This window comes from Cibotium barometz, chromosome 30 (assembly GCF_041138505.1).
Source record: "Cibotium barometz isolate CiBa-2024 chromosome 30, ASM4113850v1, whole genome shotgun sequence".
Classification (NCBI taxonomy): domain Eukaryota; kingdom Viridiplantae; phylum Streptophyta; class Polypodiopsida; order Cyatheales; family Cibotiaceae; genus Cibotium; species Cibotium barometz.
In genome coordinates, this window is record NC_141075.1 from 16,805,116 (window position 1) to 16,826,098 (window position 20,983).

General features: G+C 38.9%; 2 long non-coding RNA genes across 2 annotated transcripts; both read right to left on the bottom strand.

The window, feature by feature from the left end:
• Window positions 1-268: 268 nt before the first annotated feature.
• Window positions 269-2,077, bottom strand: LOC147621219 (uncharacterized). The gene is made up of 2 exons (XR_015269779.1): window positions 1,559-2,077; window positions 269-1,446 (listed from the first exon to the last, which is right to left on the bottom strand). It is a non-coding gene; the product is annotated as an uncharacterized LOC147621219 (long non-coding RNA).
• Window positions 2,078-18,110: 16,033 nt separating this feature from the next.
• On the bottom strand, window positions 18,111-20,712 carry LOC147621220 (uncharacterized). The gene is made up of 2 exons (XR_015269780.1): window positions 20,463-20,712; window positions 18,111-20,279 (listed from the first exon to the last, which is right to left on the bottom strand). It is a non-coding gene; the product is annotated as an uncharacterized LOC147621220 (long non-coding RNA).
• Window positions 20,713-20,983: the final 271 nt, after the last annotated feature.

A 20,983-nucleotide genomic window follows, 5' to 3' on the forward strand; every position in this document is an offset into this window, starting at 1 on the left:
GGTGGGAACCAACCCATGCGCATGCACCTCACACGTGCATTGCTCATGCACACATCATGACAACCATTGTTGTGAGCTTCTCGGTGAGCTCGGACATGGAAACCTCATACCAATGTGGGTGATTACAAAACATTTCTAGTTTTGAGCTTCAAGATCGAGTACGGTTACCCATCTCGTAATCATGGGTGAAAAGTACAAAACCTTTTGGCCGAAGCCGGGTAGGGTACCCAAGTGTGTGATCACAATTTTAAATGAGACCATGAAACCCTTTAAAAAAACATCTCAATATCATATTTATTCAAATATGTGTGTGATTGGGGGCTTAATAAAGGTTGAGTATAAATGTTCCTCCACATAGGTGTGCTGACCTTATCCCTTTTCATTTTTGTGGTCATGGAGTCACAATCTTCTCTCCCCACAAATGTTCGGCGTGGCTCATCACTCAATAATGAAGACGTTGCTACTTTGCAACTATGGCTTATGTCTCTAGCGCATAATTTTGTTGCCAGATATCTCAGTGTTGTCACACTGTCTGCTTGCCATTCTTAGTTGTGCTCATCACTACTATGAGCTCCTACCTCTTTATTGCTACTTTTGCTGTCTGCCATACCTTCATCTTCAAAAACAGTGTCTCCGACTGTCTGCACACGTCTTCTTTCAACCCCGCTATTAGCTGCTGTCTCTTGGATATTTCATGTCGAGCTTCATCAGTTAAGGTTGAGCTCCCTCCTCAGAGCTCAATGTTTGCTTGCTGTGCATCTGTTTGTCAGCTTCCTCCTGGCCCTAAGTTCCACCAGGTGTGCTGCTTCTTCTTTGGGTTACTTTCGCTTCTGCTTTCTCTTTGTGGAGCGAGCTCCATTGTTAGCAAGACGATACCAGTTGGTTTTGACGCATTTGGGTGCCTTCCCCTTGTAGAACACAAGGGCTTTTTTCACACCGACCTTCTTGCTTCCACCCATTGTACTGATGGGCTTATCGGTACCAATGGCCTTCCAATAGCCAGCCCCTGCTGCCTGGTTGTTGCCTCACTTGCCTCCTTGTCCTTGTGGTGGGATGTCAACATAGCTCTATAGTTGCATCCTTTCTTAACACAAAACCACTCTTGTTGCACGCTTCTCTTTGCAGTAGCCTCTTGCAATCGTCAAAACTTCTTTAAGAGGTTTACATAGCCATCATCATGGCCTATTGTGGCTCACTATTGAACTGACAATTTGCATGCTTCTCTTCCTTGCATGCAATGCTTCCAAGGGTGCTTTCATAGATTTCTTTTTAGAAACCAAAGATTCCAAATCCATTGTGTAAGCCTTCCATGGCTTCCACCACCATTTTTCTCATCTTCCATGAGAAACTTGAACTAACACATCTCCATTTTTGGTGTACTTAATATGGCTCCATCCTCAGCACATGACTGCTTATCCCTTTCTTGCACCTTCTCATGCTCTTTGGCTAAGTGCAAAGAACCATAGGATTCATTAATCCCAACATGGTAACCCTTTTCAAAATACGAGCATTCTTCCATGCTCAAATACCAAATTAGAGGCAAAATCACCAAAAATACCTTCACAAATCTCCTTGGTAGCTTCTCTTTGATGACACCAAAGACTCCATAGTCTTCATACTTGCTGAAATCTCCATTTTTCAGCTTCTTTGATGATGAACAGGCTCTCCATGTTGCAAAACTCCCATTTACAACTCTCTTGGGGCAGCTTCTATGCAACCTCCTTGTTGCAAATCTCCTCTCAAACTTGAGAATGGCATCTCCAAACCTCTCCACAAGCAGCTTCCAAGACTCCAAATCCAAGACTCCAAATGCAATACATAATGATGAGTGTGGATATTTTTTTTCATAATAACTGCAAATAATGCTTAATCAATGAACACATAACCATGAAAACTATACATAAATATTCACCATGACCAAGAGTCCACCCAAGCTCTGATACCATGCTAAACAATACTAAAATGGTATCGATCATGGTGATAGACATATATTAAGCAACATAATTAAGGTGGATTAAACCACACTAAGAACTTCATAAGAGAGAGAGATATTACACACTCAACACTCAATTCTATTGCATATCACAAATGAACCATACAATGATATAGGTTTTCTAGCCTTATCCCACTTTACACATCATCATCCATGTGGCAACTCCTTTTCCACTCTTTTGGTCAACACTCACACAACATACAATATTACATGTGGCATTCTTATCTTGCCACAATATCTTGCACCTCTAGGGTACTTTCCCACATACACAACACCGCGATAACATGTCTCAACACCCCCTCTAACACCATATTAGTGAATTTGGGAATTTCCCAATTCCCATTTTTGAATACTTAAAAAAGGGGACATGGATAACATGTTTGTAAGTTTCTCAAAACCCTATCATATGACCTATCGTTGGAAAGCGCTTGAAAAATGGAATCTAAAGAGCTATAAAGCGCTCATTTTGGATTAGTGGTGTTCAAGTTATGGTTAATCCAAACTTTTGACCACGTGTCCCAAACTTGTGGAAAATTCCCATATTCCCCAATATGGTGTTCTCTTAATTGAGGTGTTCCACAACTCACCCATCACCCCCATCAATGTAGCATTGCACAACCGCAATCGCTACCTCTCAACAACCCATAAGTCAAAAATTCACTCACTTTCTTAAACACCCCTAAGGAAACCAACATGCTTAGGTATCCAAGAACTATTTGATTCTTATTCTCTCTTGCAATATTATCTAGCTGTAAATATAATATGCTTGGCAATGCACCTTCCCAATTAGATATCACATGATGAATGATTGTGACGGTTAGATTTGGATCATTATGGATATTTGGATATGTGAAAAAAACCCTTGGGTGAACTTGAGCAAGGCAACCAACCAAATGCATTTGCACAAGTGTGTCTTCTGTAATGTCCTTAGGTAGCCTAGCAAAGTGAGGCAAGCAAGTTTTTTTCTGGTCCATTCCATCAATAATAACTAGCCCAAGATACTTTTCTGGAGATGCAAAACACTTTCCTCTATGGTCCATTGCCTTCCTTATTTCATTTGCTTGCTCTTCCCTGTGAATTCTCAAAGCATCCTTGACTATCCTTAGCTCATCTGGATCACTTGCAACATTTCTTCTTGTTTTTAGCTTTGTGCACACAGTGCACACACCCATTCAAACTTTTCGTGTGGGATAATAAGAGTAGCTTGTATATTGCTCTTGTTTAGCTGTCATAGTATCTCTATACAATGAGAATACCTCTGACCTTGTAAAATTGTTAGATAAGTTAAACCTTCCTGTTGTTGGCATACATTCTGCATGATACTACTTAAAATAACAATGAAGTCATGTTAAAGCATTTTACCCCGTTGAACCTATGGATAATAAAGGATCTAATGGCTTCGGTTTTGCCCCATTTTTTGGTCCTGCATTTCACCCTCTCAAGCCGTACTTCCAAGACTCAAAGCAACATTAAAAGCTGTCCTACATACCAAATCAGAGCCAAGGCTATATTCAAATTTTCCATGAAAACAAGATATTAGCAGACCACTAAGAAGTGCATCTTGCTCTCCACTACTTATGTCAAAATAACATGTTCGTAATGCCTTTAACTTTTGCAACCCAAACTTTGCTAGACATTCTTACTTGCAATTTAACTGCATCCCTTAATTGTCTATCTGCACACAAGAATGCTTTTCGCTTCAACCCACGGTAGGTCTTACCTCGATACATTGGTGGAGATGATGCCAATTGCTCAATGGTATCCAAGGCGTCATGTTCATCACTACCATCATTTGTTGCTTATTTTGTGGTGTGGAGGCTTCACTTGGAGAAGTAAAGTAAGGACTCCTTCTTATGCTCGTAGCTTCATATGATGTAAAAGATAAGCCTAGTGGTGATTGCCCATGGTGGCTTGGAGTGTCCACTTCTCTATCTCTATTTTTAAATTTTTTAACCCTAGGAGACAAGAAATAGGATGAGAATGAGAGACCCTTTGAATGTGATGTGGTGGTAGGGGATGAGCTCCCACCCACTTGTCTAGGGGAAATGACCAATAGAATGTCTCTCCTCATGTCTTTCTCCTTAGCTAACAAATGAGAAATGAGAACCTAATAGCCCGTAGCCATCATATAGAAGGTAATTAAACTTAATACATAATTAAGGTGGCACTTGATTAAGAAACCCTAGAATTAAAACACTAAATAACTACTATTTTTGGAACTATAAGGCTACATAAGAAGTTGAGAGGCTCATTTGGTCACCTCGCATTGTGAGAGAGAGATATGTAAAGAAAGAGATAGAGCACTATTTAGGCACACAAGAAGCAAAGCAACAAGGAGAGCAAATCTCACACTTTCAAGTCCAACCATGGCAAGGTACACAAAATCTTGATCCTTAGAAAGATTTCATAAAGATTCCTTTTCTTCTTATTACTTAAAATCTTTATTTGTGGTAACATAACATTTTTAATATTTGTTTGAACCTATAGGATGTTTTAACTTAGATGTTAGAAAAACTATTATAGAATGTACTTATGTCTACCGATGAATAAAATTTTAATAACAACTAGTTTGAAATAAATCTTAAAAGATAAATAAAGTTTCTAAAGTTATTTTCTTAAAAGAAAGTTCACACAAGAATGGACACAGTTTTAGTGTTTTTTATATATTAGGAGAGTAGCACACAATTTTTAAAAATTGTTTGTGTACACAAAGTTGATACATTGCATCAACTTTGGCATAGAATCTTGATGTTGTGCATCGAGTTGATACACACAACATCAAGTTGACTTTGTTTGTGTATGAAGATTTGATGCAGTGTATCAACTTTAAAGAAAACTATTTCTGTATAAAAGTTAATGCATTGCATTAGCTGATGTTTTATATCAAGTTTCTGTATAAACAGTTAATGTTTTGTATCAAGTTGATGCACAACATCAAGGTGGCTTTGCAAACTTGATGCAATGTATCAACTTTAAGAAGATGCACAACATTAAGGTAACCTGGAAAAGTTGATGCAATGCATCAATTTTAAGAAGTTTTGTTTATTAATACAAAGTTAATGCATTTCATCAACTTTGTTAAGAAAACAATATATGCAAAGTTTATGCATTGTATCAAATTTTCCACGCAAACTTGATGTTTTGTATTGAGTTGATAACAAAACATCAAGTTTATGTAGCAAAGTTGATGCAGTGTATCAACTTTAAGAAATTTTGTTTGTGTGTACAAAGATGTTGCATTCCATCAACTTTGCCACACAAACTTGATTTTGTGCATTGACGTGATGCACAACATCTAGTTTGTGTGGCAAAGTTGATGCATCAATTTTGCATGCACAAAAAAAGTTTTGAAATGTGGATGCATTGCATCAACTTTTCCACATAGACTTGTTGCTATGCATCGAGTTGATACACAACATGTAGTTGGTGTGGAAAATTTGATGAAATGCATCCACTTTTGAAAACTTTATTGTGTATGCAAAGTTGGTGCATTGCATCAACAATAAAGTTGATGCACCGTATCAACTTTTTCACACAAACTTGATGTTATGCATCGAGTTGATGCACAATATCAAAAGTTGATGTAGTGCATCAACTTTAAAAACCATTATGCAAAGTTGTATAAACTTTTTCACACAAACTTGATGTTATGCATCGAGTTGATGCACAACATCAAGTTTCTATGGAAGAGTTGATTCAATGCAAGAACTCTTTATTTTTTAGGGAATTCATATGAGATGGTTTTTGATTAAGCTAGCACAATGTTAGTTAGGTTACATGTACGTGCGGTAAGTTATTTCTAAACCTAACCATAGAAGAGCTATATCTGGAGGCACTGTCACCTCGTGCAGTTAGATCAATAACTTATAGGCACTCGATAGGGTGCATAGCCTGCCCCCTTCTTAGGGGGTCTGAGGGGTGGGCCCACCCCTCGGCCCGAAGGGCGGTTATAGTAAAACCTCACCCCCGGCCCGAAGAAGGGTGGTTATAGTAAAACCTCATTGGTTTTCTCCACCTATCCGACAGTGTAATTAGTACTCATATAGTGACCGCCGCGAGCCCAAAAAAGCATGCATAGTGGTGGCTGTGTGAGATAATTATTGTTTTAGGCCTAAAAAAGCATAGATTCTTACATAAAGTTGATGCACTCCATCAACTTCTCCATGTAAACTCGATGTTATGCATCGAGTTTACCACAAACTCGATGCACAACATCGAGTTTATGTGGAGAAGTTGATGCGGTGCATCAACTTTCTTACATAAGCATGCTAAAAATAGTTATCATGATATAATAATTCAAAAGTCTATTTTTTAAACTAGTAAAATCGCCCTAAAAGCACTTCAGCCCGAAAAAACCATCGCTTTCTCCTTGGACACTTTATCACTTGCGCATATCTTCTTGCTATCCTTTTCTTAACACAGTGGCCAATATCTTTGCTTGATTTCATGCTACGTGGCTTCTCTACGTTTTCTATGCCACACTATGACTACTAAAATTTGTTGACACAAATATGGTGGACAGAAGAGAAGGTGACCTTCATCTAAGGGGAGATCTTCTTCTCCATTCAAAATTTTTGAGTTTTTCTTTTATTTGATTCCGTTATAATGCATCCAATTCCCCATGAACTCGATGCGGTGCATCGAGTTTGCACGGTTGAGAACAATCTACACTCAATCTTCTCCTAAAAGGATTTATCTCTACTGTGCATCTCGATAATTATTCTTATTCCTTCTCCTCTGCCCTCAATGATCTGGCAACCATATCGATGTGTGCTGCATCAAAATCTAGGCCCACAAGTTCATCCCTTCTCATCTCTCCCTTTGGTTTTCCATACCACTTTACAACGATGTAAGTCCTCTTTCAATGTTCTCCTGCTTGTTGCCTTTTTTCTACAAAAATTAGTTTATTTCTTAATTCATTCTTAAATTCTTCTTTTTTTATCATATCGAAGTAGAATAATTTTTGTTGTACTTTTAATGTCTTTTGATTTCCTTTTCTTGTCTTATACAAGCTTGTTTTGCTTTATTTCGTGCATATTTTTGTTTTTGATCTGCTTGTGATAGCCTTGTTGTTGCTCACTTTAATTTGGTTAGCTCCACCTTATTGATTTTTTTTTTGATTTGATTGATTGAACCAACTAATAATTATTTTGCTAAATCTCTTTCTTTTTATCTATAAAGTAGGGGTGACGAGATGAAGAAGTCCTCTAAGAGGCCTGTCGTTGAGGCTCTAGAATTTGATTCACCTCCTCAAATACAAGCTACAAAGAAGGCAAGAAAGGAACGTTCTAAAAAAACTGCAAAGGAATCCCAAGCTGCTACTTTACCTGGGAAAAGATCTCTCTTCCAACTAAGTGGAGGCTTCACAACAACATGAGAAGAGAGATGGTGCTGTAGGTGTCAAGCATACCAACACAATGTTGGATGCTATTGCAGAGAAAGAAGTACAAACTCAAACTCGACCAAGTTTTGGGACCATTGCCACTTTTCCTCCCCCAGGGTACTGCGACAATTGAAGCCTTCACCCAAAAGAGATTTATAGCTTCATCACCATCCTCCGTTGATAAAGATGAAGAAGAGAATCATAAGGAGGATGAACCTATGTCTATTCTAGTGAGAGATAGGACAAAGACAACAACTTATTATGTACCTCCACCAGGAAGAACTCATGGTTTTATAAATGCACTAAAAGATAGACCTCAACTCTCAGCAGGTACATCAATTAAAACTCTTGCTTATCTTCAACATGAGGGGAGTCTTTTTGGGGTTGATGGTTGTCTTTTTTTCATCATTGCTAGGCACTCTGGCAAGGGTGATCTTCTCAGAGGGTTAAAATTCTTGTGGCAAAGTGTTAAAGGTGGATTATACAGGGGAAGAGAGAGATGATGTTGTTTCTTTTATTGTTGATGATATGAACATTAGAGAGTTTCTAGTGAGCCAAAATAATCTTCAAGTGGGTCTTTGTGGTCATGTGCAACTAACTTGTGCATTGGAAAAAAATGACAATTTGTTAGTGAGCTTAGGACCTTTCTTGACTTCGACTACTGCAGCCTCTAATGTTGCTAGCTTAGAGGTCACCCCTCAAGAGCCTCCAAGGTCTTCTGCACTTGACTCTCATGCGAAAGGAGGAAAAAAAAGAGAAGTTAAAAGGACTTCTATGTCTAAAAGCTCTCGAGATGAGAGGACATCTCATAAAAACATCAATTTGTCAAGTGAGGAGGATTTTGTATCTTCAGATGACAATGAGGAGCTTGACATCATCACTCTTGGTGGTGAGCTTGGCACAGGTGCACTCCCAACTCAACAAAATAAAATAAGGAAGATAATTAAACCAGCAGAAACTAGGGCTCAATGGTAGGATTTTAAACTTGCCAATGGAAAAGATACATTGACCACCTGTTGATACACCATCTGGTATAAGATCGATGGAGATTAGAGAACCTCACATAGTACATGTCAATAATCTTAAGAAGAAAATGAAGGTAAATCCCCATGCCACAGTGGTTCCATTTATTGTTTTGGTAGACCCCCAAGATTGTCCCGATAAAAATAGCTTCAAAATGGCAGAATGTCAAAATTATAACTATTATGTCATTGGGGGCTCACACTCTGCTGAAACTAGGAGGGAACTATTAAAGGAAAATCCAAATAGTCCTTACTACAACATTGTAGATTGAAAAATCTATGCTGCTCTCATAGTTATAGAGGAAAAATGTCTTGCATGGGATCATAATAATGATAATGACTATCGTGCAAAGATGTCCCAGGTTGAGAAAATAAGGTTTTTTCACCATGAGTTGAGGAATATGTCACACGACACGAAAAGGTTGGTGGCATATTACAAAGACAATGTCTTTTGGAGGTTGGGATTCTTGTGGAGAAAGAGGAGCTCTCATATGGACTCAGAAATATGGACTCAGAAAGTATGATCTTGTATTTCAACTTGCTTTTTGTACACAGGATAGATTTGGGATCTTCAGAATAGAGTCTTTTCAATGTGGGAGAATAAAGCTTTGAAAGGGAAGAAGACCTCTAAAGGGTTAAATGAATCTAGTGGCTTGGCTAAAGGTTGGTAAGAAGGTGGAGACATGAATTGAAGACCTTGCAGAAGATATGAAGCTTAATCCATGGCGAGCACTTCAAGGAGTGAAGGATCAAACACTACTAGTTTCTGTCTTATCGCGTGTCATTTCGAAGGAGCTATCACTTGATGAAATGTCTTTGGAGCTACAAAAGTAAGTAAAGTTTTTAGTTATTCATTTTTTATCTTTTTGATGTAAATGAAGTATTTATATTATCTTTACATGTGTCTTACAACCATAAAGTTTATATGAAGATGCAAGAGGTCATGATAAAAAAATTTAAAGTGCACCACTAAGTCTTGATGTACGTGCAGTGTATCCTCAGTCTCTCAGGCAGTTTTGAAATATTTTTTCTTGTCCTTCAGAGATTGGGTAATATTCAAATGTGATGGTATGCTAGTATTGTTGTTATGTCTTAAGAAACCAACCAGCCACTAAATATTATATTCTTGTATATTAACTTTCTACACTAACAACAAAAGCCTCCAACTAAAAAAAGGCAAAAAGTCACTCTTTCAAGAAGAATCAGAGTGTCCACAAAACTTTCTTGTGCACCTTGAAAGAGCTCATGAAGAGAAAGCAAGACGCCTTCTACAAAATGCGGCTCCAACTGAAGGAGATGAACTAGAAGAGTTTTTTCTTCCTGGACAGGAAATTAAAGCAACATCCTATAGAGTGATTTGTGGGGATGTAACTAATCTTCAGAATATCATTCCAAAGAAAGATTACAGTCTTGTTATTGTTGATATCCCATATGGTTTTAATATGAGTGGTTCTACAAATGATGAGAGATCATATACCTATCAAGAAATTCAAAAGATGTTACAAAATTTTAAAGTGGTAACTACATCGAATATGTGGAGATTTGTGATCTTTCATACCACTAGCCAAGCTGATCAGTAAACTGCAGCTCTGAGAAAAGAAGCACATGGTCTGGAGTCTCTTGTTTGGTATGGTTTCAAGAACTAATGTTTTTAGTTTCTTTTCATTATTATTCAAAAACTTTAAATTTATGTTTCACTAAATTTGATTGTAGGGTCAATTTAAGCAAATATAGATCATGTTCTTGGTTTTCCTTTCAAAAGTCCCTTTGAAATGATCACGGTTGGCTATTGGGATGACATTGAGCAAAGACATGTTAAAGCACATGTCAATGAATTTGGATGCTCCAATGTGCTTTCTTTTTCCGAGTAACTAGAAAACTAAGACATGTGACTGAGTCCAAAGCCTTGGTGAATCCCTACCAGAAGCCTCAGTGCTTGATTAATCGTTTGATTGACCTACATTTACACATTCTCTTTTACAGCCTCTAGCCAAGGGCTTGTTCCCGCACACACCCTATTCACTTGTATATTTCAACACCTCCCCTCAAGTGAATACTCCTAGTACACCTGGACCCTATACCAAGTTTCCCTCTTACTTGATAGTCCGCGAGACCAGTGCCTAGCACACCTCCCCTCAAGTGAACTTAGCACACCTGGACCCTGTACCGAGTTTCTCTCTTACTTGATAGTCCGCGACCAGTGCCTCAAGTCCCTAAACTCATAGTCCTTGACACTCTCTCTCTCTATGTGTCCAAGGCTACTACAAGTGCCCGCGACCTTGACTAAAGTGCTCACACATACATCTACCACGTGGCCTACATCATCGGTGGCTCAGAGGTGGTTTTACTTTGTTGGGGTAGGTTACATTGGGTTGTGGGGTCTCTCTCTCTCTCTCTCTCTCTCTCTTTGAGATTTTCACATGGCTCCTCACTCTTTGGAGCCTCACATCTTCTCTTGTCTTCAGTCTTCTTGTCGTGGTGGCAGCTTCTCTTCACGCGTCCGTCTCTTCTTTCAGTCTTCTTGTTGTGGCAGCTTCTCTTCTCGTGTCCGTGTCTTCCTTCAATGCTTCCTCTAGATCTTCTTGGTGTGGATCTTCCTCTTGGAAAGAGATGTTCTTCTTCTTTCATGGCTGGGGCCATGAGCTTGTCCGTCAGTTCTTGTTCCATGTGAGCAACATGTTTAAATGTTTGTTTGACAGTTCTTTTGGGCTTTTGATGTTTATCTTGTGTCATTATGCAATGCAAACCCAAATCTATGCGGGAGGTCTTACCTCTTGCCTTATTCTGGACAAGGGCAGTGTCTGATCCCATTTTTACACTGATGTAATGTGCCTAATACATAATGCATATGGCATTCATTATTATGCACATTCCCAAATACAACTGTGGCTGTGAATAATCTTGAATTTGAGTGTGATTTGTAGGCATTAACCAAGGATTAAATGCAAAATAATGATTACCACAAATTTATCAGCATAATTTTACCAGAAGTTACATTAAATCAAGAGTAACCAATTTGTACGGAATGGTTGGAGTATCAAACCAACTCCGAATTGCAATCTGAAGTTATAGGGATCTGTATCAAATACCTAACGGTTAATTTGAACCCTCAATTGTACCAAAATACAGTGATTAGCATTGATTAATCACTGATTAGCAAATTAATCCTCTATTTTGTATGCAGAAAACAGAGTATGCGGGGACCCAGATCTGAGGCCTTAGAGTTCAAATGAGCTCAAATCCTTTCAAGGCCATCAATAGCAATTAGTCTAGTAGAGGATTAAGCCAAGAAACACAAGATTTGACCAAACATTGAATGCTTAATCTCTGTTTTACCAAAGTCATCTATAGATTTGATGAAGAGCTTGGATCTCACTGTAGACTTGATCAAATCAATTTCTAACTTCACCAGCTTGTAGAGCATGCTTGAAAACACCTGGGGCTAAGAGGAATTAGACCCATTTGATTTGTGAAAGGAGAAATATCAAATTCATCTCAGAAAAATGACGCCTCTTCATTCACGAATTTCTGCAGTTGGCGTTGGCGGTTTAAGCTTCTTTCTTGATGGGCTGAAGCACAAGAGTGTTGACTATGTTGGGCTAGAAGGGTTTGGGCTAATTTTGAGTGTCCAAGGAGAGGGAGCTCCTTGGATACTCAAATTCATCTCAGAAAAATGACGCCTCTTCATTCATGAATTTCTGCAGTTGGCGTTGGCGGTTTACGCTTCTTTCTTGATGGGCTGAAGCACAAGAGTGTTGACTATGTTGGGCTAGAAGGGTTTGGGCTAATTTTGAGTGTCCAAGGAGAGGGAGCTCCTCCACTGGTTGGGGGTACAGAAAGCTTCTTGAAAATAACTAAAAATTTGATTATTTCCTAATTATCTACTCATCCCGATTAACTAGATAATGGGCTCATAAACTTGATGGATTCTAGGCTTGGCTCTGATACCATGTTAAAATTACAGCAATGTGATGAGCTATGGTGGATCAAATGCTAGAATCAATATCATTAACAAAGTGATTAGTAAATAATTAAGACATAATTAGTGAGTAATTAACAAATAGCTTAATGTAGGCATGGATAATAAAAAACCAACAAATTCTCATTAGGCCAATGGCTCAATTTATAGTGTTTACATCCAAGCATCTAATCCCATTGATTTCTCCTTGATTCACTCCACCTCTTTTGCTTGATTCTCTCCACCTCTCCCAGAATATCTCCACACTTCCTAAATCTTCTCATGCTATCCTTTATTCTCTCCCAGTAGATTCTTCTCACCTTTTCATAGGTTCTCTCACATTTACACATTCTCTTTTACAGCTTCTAGCCAAGGGCTTGTTCTTGCACACACCCTATTCACTTGTATATTTCAACAAAAGGAACCTATGCCTCCCCTCTCTGATGAGCTTGGGGAATTAGCATCTCTAATAGAAAATGAAAATATTACTTTGATGCTCCCTGGTCCCCAAGGAGAAAAAAATGGTCACCAATCCAATAAAGAAGCAAAGGAATATCCAGATCAAGTCCTAGATGTTTAGATTTTTGAGTTAGAACTACTTTACATAATTTAGTTTATCACGACTCTTCTACTTTACACACTTTAGTTTATTGCTCTAGAAACCTTCAAGAAGTTTCATCTCATCTTTGTATGAAGAACTTTTATTTCATATTATTTGTGTTGGCTTTGCTATTTGGGTTTAGAAATACATTCAAGCCTGATTGTAGGGTTTTTTATAAACTATAGAGCTTATGATGTTATTTATTCTAATTTTATTTTATCACTTGTCAAATAATGTGTATATTTATGTATAGTGGTAAACTTTGTTCCAAGAAAGTTCATTAAAAAAAGTCTATTTCATTCATGAAATTTATAAAATATTTTTTAATTTAAAATTTTTGGTATTTATTTAAGTTGTGGAGACTTCTTCTATCCCATTTAAAAGTCAAGTTGTTTTTATGTCAAGCATTATTAGTTTATAAATCTATGGAGGTCACCGCGTGTTCTCTTGAATAAAGTGTCAAAATTCATGTAGTTTTTTAATCTACACATGGAATTCTAGATGTGGTTTTAAAAAAAGTGTGTTTTTAAGCTATTTTAAAGCTTTCATGCATTTTTGGAGGGAATATTTTTAGGTAACCCTCGTCAGTTACCTATTTTGCCTGCCATAGTGTTGGTGATTAAAATCTTACAAAAAGAGGGAAAATTTTACATACTAGCTAATTAGAGAAACTAATTACTTTACTAATCCAAATTATCCAGGTTGCATAGCTACTAAAATCTTGAATGATGGGTTGCTCTTATACCAACTTGAGATTTGTATTTGGAGAGGATTAGGGTGTGTAGGAATGGATTAGAATCAACATCTTAACATGCTAGAAATACAAGAAAGAAATTACTAGCACTAATGACAATGCTAATGCCAAAAATGAAGCATAATGACAAGGCAAGAGGTTTAGCATAAAAGCTCATATATGATAATCCATTAGGTAGAGTATCATTTTACAGGCTTGAGTACATATCCATTAGCCATTAATCATGGCCCATAAGTTTGATTAAGTTCTCCCTAATCTTTCCTAGATTTGACCACCATCTTCCCTTGAAGTGAACACTACTTGGCATCTTTCCCCAAGCATAGAGGCACTTTCTTTTGACCTCCACAAGGGTTGGCCGTTCTTCACATTTGTTAAATTTGCAGCAATGTGATGAGCTATGGTGGATCAAATGCAAGAATCAACATCATTTAACAAAGAGATTAGACAATGATTAAGATGATATTAGTGAGCAATTAACTGAAAGCTTAATGCAGGTATGGATAATAAAAAACCAGCAAATTCTCATTAGGCCAATGCCTCAACTTATAGAGTTTACATCCAAGCATCATATCCCACCTCAACTTATAGAGTTTACATCCAAGCATCTAATCCCACTGATCTCTCCTTGATTCACTCCACCTCTTTTGCTTGATTCTCTCCACCTCTTTTGCTTGATTCTCTCCACCTCTTCCCAGAATATCTCCACACATCCTAAATCTTCTCATGCTACCCTTTATTCTCTCCCAGAAGATACCTCTCACCTTCTCATAGCTTCTCACTCATTTACAGTTTCTCTTTTATAGCCTCTAAGAGCTTGTTCTCGCACACACCCTATTCACTTGTATATTTCAATACCTCCCCTCAAGTGAATAATCCTAGCACACTTGGACCCTATACCAAGTTTCCCTCTTACTTGGTAGTCCGCGACCAGTGCCTCAAGTCCCTAAACTCATAGTCCTTGACACACACACACACTCTCTCTCTCTCTCTCTATGTGTCCAAGGCTACTACAAGTGCTCGTCGTGACCTTGACTAAAGTGCTCACACATACATCTACCACATGGCCTACATCATCAGTGGCTTAGAGGTGGTTTTACTGTATTGGGACAGGTTACATTGGGTTGTGGGGTCTCTCTCTCTCTCTCTCTCTCTCTCTCTCTCTCTCATAAAAGATGATCTGACTCCACTTCCTTAGGAGCCTCCATGAAGTTTGCCGCTGTCGTTCCTTCTCCACTGGGTTTGCTGTAGCAGTCTCTTGCCATGTGTCCTGGCTTCCCACAGTTGTGGCAAGTGAAGGTCCTTCCTCCTACTCTGCCTCTTCCTCTTCCTTTTCCTTGTGAGAATCCTCCTCGGAGAACGACTTTCCCTCTCTAGCTGTTGAGTCCAGCCATTCTTCTCTTTGACCTCGGTCTCTTGCTCTAGTAGAGCTCCTTCTATCTTGTGCAGGTACATTGGTCTCTTGCTCTAGTAGAGCTCCTTCTCTTTGACCTTGGTCTCTTTCTCTAGTAGAGCTCCTTCTATCTTGGTCTCTTGCTCTGGTAGAGCTCCTTCTATGTTGTGCAGCTTCAATTTAGGTACATTCTTTAAGGTTGCTACAATGTTTTCATATTCACCTTTGTCCACACTCTTCAGAAGCACTGCTAGTGCCTCATCATCTTCTACCTTCTTGCCAATGGCTGCTAGTTGTTTCTTAATGCTTTTTTATTTGTTTAAGTGTGTGATTAAAGGTTTTTCTTTCCTTCATATCAAGTTTGTAGAATTACATTAACAGATTTATCTTTGAATTTTTTGCTTGAGTGCCAAATAATTTATTGAGTTCATCCCATGTATCTTTTGCCCATTGTATCCCTGCTGTGATGTGATGAATGATTTCATCATTTAAACTGAGTACGATGAGTCCTAATGCTTTCTCATTCCTGCTCTTCCACTCATTTTTCCCACTCACCTCTTGGCATTCATCTCTTACCTCAACTAGCCCCCAAAGATTTTTTCTCACATGAGCAAATACATGGTTTTTGTTTGCCATGTATAAAACTGCTCCCCGTTAAATTTGGCTATCTCTTCTTGTGCCGTGCTCATGATGATGATGTGAAGGGGGTCTTACCTCTTGATCCAATTTCAAGATTCAAGGGCAGTGTCTACCCTTTTACAACTCAATCTGGTGTTTAAGTGATGATAACAACAGATTTATCAGCATAAACTCACCAGAAATTACATAAAGCAAAGGGTAACAAATCTATAGTACTGAATGGTTGGAGTATCAAACCATCTCCGAATTGCAATATGAAGTTATAAGGATCTGTATCAGATACCCAATGGTTAATTTGAACCCTCAATTGCACCAAAATATAGTGATTAGTACTGATTAATCATTGATTAGCAAAATAATCCTATGTTTTATGTGTAGAAAACAGAGTATACGGGGAGTCCAGATCTGGGGCCTTAGAGTTCAAATGAGCTCAACTCCTTCTTCCAAATCCATCAATAGCAGTTAGTCTAGTAGAGGACTAAGACAAGAAACACAAGATTTGACCAAACATTGAATGCTTAATCTCTGTTTTACCAAAGTCACCTCTGCAGATTTGATGCACAGCTTGATTCCACTTTTCCTTGAAAAATTTCTAGATTCTAAGGCCACCAGCATGCACAGAGCATCCAAAAACACTTTGGGCTAACTCCATTGCTCCCAATTCCAAGTAGTGAAGCCATAATTGAAGTTTTCCTTAGAAAAAATAGCGTTGGCTTTTTGGCAAAAATCGGTAGCTCCAGATGGCGGTTTGGCGATTTGAGTTGATGGGCTAGAGCATAGGGATTGTGGTTATGTGGGACTAGAGGCTTGAAGCCTATTATTAGGCCTGGAGGGAGATCAAGCCCCTCCACCAGCTGTGGGTACAGGAGGCTTGTTGAAAAACGACTAAAAAATTGATTATCTACTAATCCTAATTAACTAGGTGATTAGCAAAATAATGGACTCATAAATTTGATGGATTCTAAGCTAGGCTCTAATACCATGTTAAATTTACAGCAATGTGATGAGCTATGGTGGATCAAATGCAAGAATCAACATCATTAACAAAGAAATTAGACGATTAAGATGAGATTAGTGAGCAATTAACTGATAGCTTAATGTAGGCATGGATAATAAAAAACCAACAAATTCTCATTAGGCCAATGCTTCAATTTATAGAGTTTACATCCAAGCATCTAATCCCATTGATCTCTCCTTGATTCACTCCACCTCTTTTGCTTGATTCTCTCCACTTCTTCCCAGAATATCTCCACACATCCTAAATCTTCTCATGCTACCCTTTATTCTCTCCCAGTAGATACCTCTCACCTTTTCACAGCTTCTCACTCATTTATAGTTTCTCTTTTACAGCCTCTTGCTATGGGCTTGTTCCCGCACACACCCTATTCACTTGTATATTTCAACAACATTTTTCTATCTTTGGGCTCCTTTTGAGCCTTTAAACCATAGTCTATGGCTTATGCAGGTCACATAACACTCCCCCTAGCATTTATCGAACATTTTAACACCTTTATCCCTAGTGCTCGATAATAACGCTAAATCCGTCGAGCCCAAGAAGTTACCCGCCAACTCATTTGTAGATGTGGGCACATCCATGCATAAATTTTGGTTCCGAGCCCCCAAAAAATGTAGCCAAAAACCAAGATGTACTCACAAATACCACGTAATACTTTGCCAAAGTAGATGTTGTAAAATATGGCATGTTGTCCTAATTGCAGAGCCTCCAAAAGTGACGAATCTGAATTAATTCCCCCAAAGGTTGCCCAAATCCATTGTAGATGTGCACGCAACCATGCACAAAGTCTGCTCTACCAAGGCCCCCCAAAATGTAGCCAACCAAGATATACTCAAAAATACAGTACTACTTTGGCAACGTAGCTGTTGGTTGTAAGTTATAGCATGCTGTCTTAATTGTAAAGTCTCTAAAAGTGATGAATCTGAATGTGTTTCCAATTAGATATTTCCAAGATATGGAGTAACAAAGTAGTACTACGTATGCAAAATGCATAGCCAATGATTAGTGCAATATAAGCACCTTAGGACACCTTTCAGGTAGCTCACAAGGGGTGAAAAGCATGAAACAAACAATGTTTCTGATATAATCCCAAAAAGATATGAAAACAAGATGATGTAATCCCAAAAAGATATGATGGGTTTGACTATAATACATTGCCTTATCTCTCTCAATCAATAATAAACCCAATTGATGAAGAAAATCACCTTAAATTCAAATCACCTCACAAAAAAAAGAATTACTTCACAAGGCTTAACAAAGACAAAAGCCAAGGATCACCATGTTCATACACAAAGAATAATTGGATTATAAAGCTTACACAATGAGGAATTAACAAATGATAATTACATCGACACATTTATGTCAATTGTAAAGAGATTGTGTATTAAGCAAATTAACAAAATGAGATTGGGAACAAAATGAGCCTCACAAGGCACTTCAAAATAGAGCTAATTTCTAGGAAAGCTCTTTTACTCCCTTACAAATCAAAATTGTTAATATAGCTAAAGCGCTAAGCTCTTTAATTACTGTAATTATTGCATAATTGCTATGCAATGTATTTATAAACCCTAATGTCGTACTTGATGATAGGTAGAGAAGATTATGCTCTACAACTTTCCAGAAGATAGCATGGTCAAATACCTCATGATGGGTGAGAAACAAGATGATTTTTGATATCAAAACTCTCTAGCAAGGTCATGAGCTTCAAATCCAACTATCCCACGATGATTTGCATGATCGATGTGAAGACACGATGAAGGGGTCTTGAACGAAAGTTGAGACAAGTTTGGAGACATCTTTTGATGATAGTAGAACTTGTCCCAAAGTCACTTTAGAAGGTGATTATACTTGCATGTTTAACATGTCCCCCGTGTACATGTTAAGAATGCTAGACCTCTTTGGATGTGAAGCAACTATTTACCAAGTGTCAAAACTCAAAAGAGCCTTGTGTGATTGAGAAAATGCACAAAAGCTTAAGAAGAAAAAGAAGAAGATGTGAACAACTATACTCACTCTGGTTGGAGGATGCTTAACTTAGAGGAGACACTCCTTTTCTTGGAAGAAGGGGTACCGCCCTAGCCTTCTATGTGTGCATCTTGCATAATGGCACGAAGGATCGCGTTGTGCGCCTCGCTTGTATGCCTACATGTGCAAAAGTGGGCTAGAAGCCCATAGATCACTGGAGGAAATAGTACCTCATCTACTGTTGGTGGAAGTTGGAAGCATGTATGATGCCCATTGACAAGTAGGTGTATTGGAACGAGTGGTCTTAGAGGCCGCCCCCATAACCCTCTACAATTGAAGGTGGAAGGGGGGTAGCTCATTGAAAAGATGACAAGATGTCAGTTTTACCTACGCAAGACTGCAAGTAGAGAATGTAGAGGTTTTTCAAACCATCCTTTACACTCCCTCTGATGTGCTATAGCAGGTTGGCCCTCCCTACACCCTCAATTGTAGAGGGTTATGGGGGTGCCTTAACCCTCTACAATTGGAGGTGGAAGCGGGATAGCCCGTTGAAAAGATGTCAGTTTTATCTGGGCAAGACTCCAAGTAGAGCATAATGCAGCTCATACAAGTGTTTGAGGGGGGTCACATAACACTCCCCCTTGCACCTAGCATTTATCCAACATTTTAACACCTTTATCCCTAGTGCTCGATAATAACGCTAAATCCATCGAGCCCAAGAAGTTACCCGCCAACTCATTTGTAGATGTGGGCACAGCCATGCATAAATTTTGGTTCCGAGCCCCCAAAAAATGTAGCCAATCAAGATGTACTCACAAATTTAAAGCTTAAGAAGAAAAAGAAGAAGATGTGAACAACTATACTCACTCTGGTTGGAGGATGCTTAACTTAGAGGAGACACTCCTTTTCTTGGAAGAAGGGGTACCGCCCTAGCCTTCAATGTGTGCATCTTGCACAATGGCACGAAGGATCGCGTGGTGCGCCTCGCTTGTATGCCTCAAATGCGGAGTATCTTCTAAAAATATAAGAAGATGATTATGTTGGGAATGTTGCATATTCCCAACAGGCATACTTTTATAGCCGTAGTGGAGGCTTGTGCGAGGACCAAGGTTGTAAAGATAATAGTCTTTCTAATAATAGTGCCATTAAAAAGAAATCACGTGGACCCGTAGCAAAGATAAAAAAGTGGATAAGCGACGGGCATGAAATTAGTTCCAACATCCAGAGCGTGCCTCTCTCAGGAGACGGAAAGGAAGATCCTTTTGATACAGTCGGAGCAATCACACACGACGGGCGTCCACTAGAATTGAGGCGTGCCATTCAGGCAGCATCAAGAAGCGATGATCACCCTGTATATATAGATTCTTGCAACAAGTGAATATGTCATTAAACCAAGCAACACTCGCAGATGTTTCCCTTGCAGTAGGAGAAGTTCTCAATATCGGGCTTTGGGCAATACTTCTTGCAGGACTCCAAGTCACTCCCACCTCGCCCTTTCACCTTGAAGCACACCTGGGCATGCTGAGGCACCTTGGCCGGAGCGCAGAAGGGGCCTTGCTCTGCCCAGCAAAAACAGAAACAAATACTATCATGATTATAAGTCTCTGCAGCGGCCATGAAAGCCCTCAAGGAGAAAGCTCCCACACACACACAAACACCACATGACAAACAGTTATTATATTGCTTCTAATTCATGAGCAATTCACTGTGCAACACTACTTTTCTACCAAACAGTACCGCACCTATTGAGGCTGCCGATGCAGTAGTGAGCTTATTGATGTTTGCAACAGAAGCTACAAAGAGCGACACAAGCAGAAGCTTGGCTAGCATTGCTGCGCGGCTGCAAGACATCTTCGGCTCTGCTGATCATAAGCCGACTATGAAGACCACCTGGATGCTCGCACCGCTGGATGGATGCGTTATAAAGATGAAGCTGCTGCGAGGCACCAGCTGTAGTCCATGTTGAGGGTGCGAGGCGCACATGACAATATTACACAGCACAGTCTCCTCAGAGAGAGGAGTACCTACCCTCTACAGTATTGTTTTTCTTTTTTCAGGGAGGTACACTGTTGCATTGCAGCCAAAGGAGCCAACTGTAAATTTTTGTCCGCCATACCCGCATTGTACATCAGCCATGGTTGTGGGCCGCGTTCCATTGAAACTCTCCGTTGGGTACTAGGCAATGTGTATATTATATATATATATATATACACTCTGGTATCTATGTATATATACACGTATATACATACATATAGACGTATAT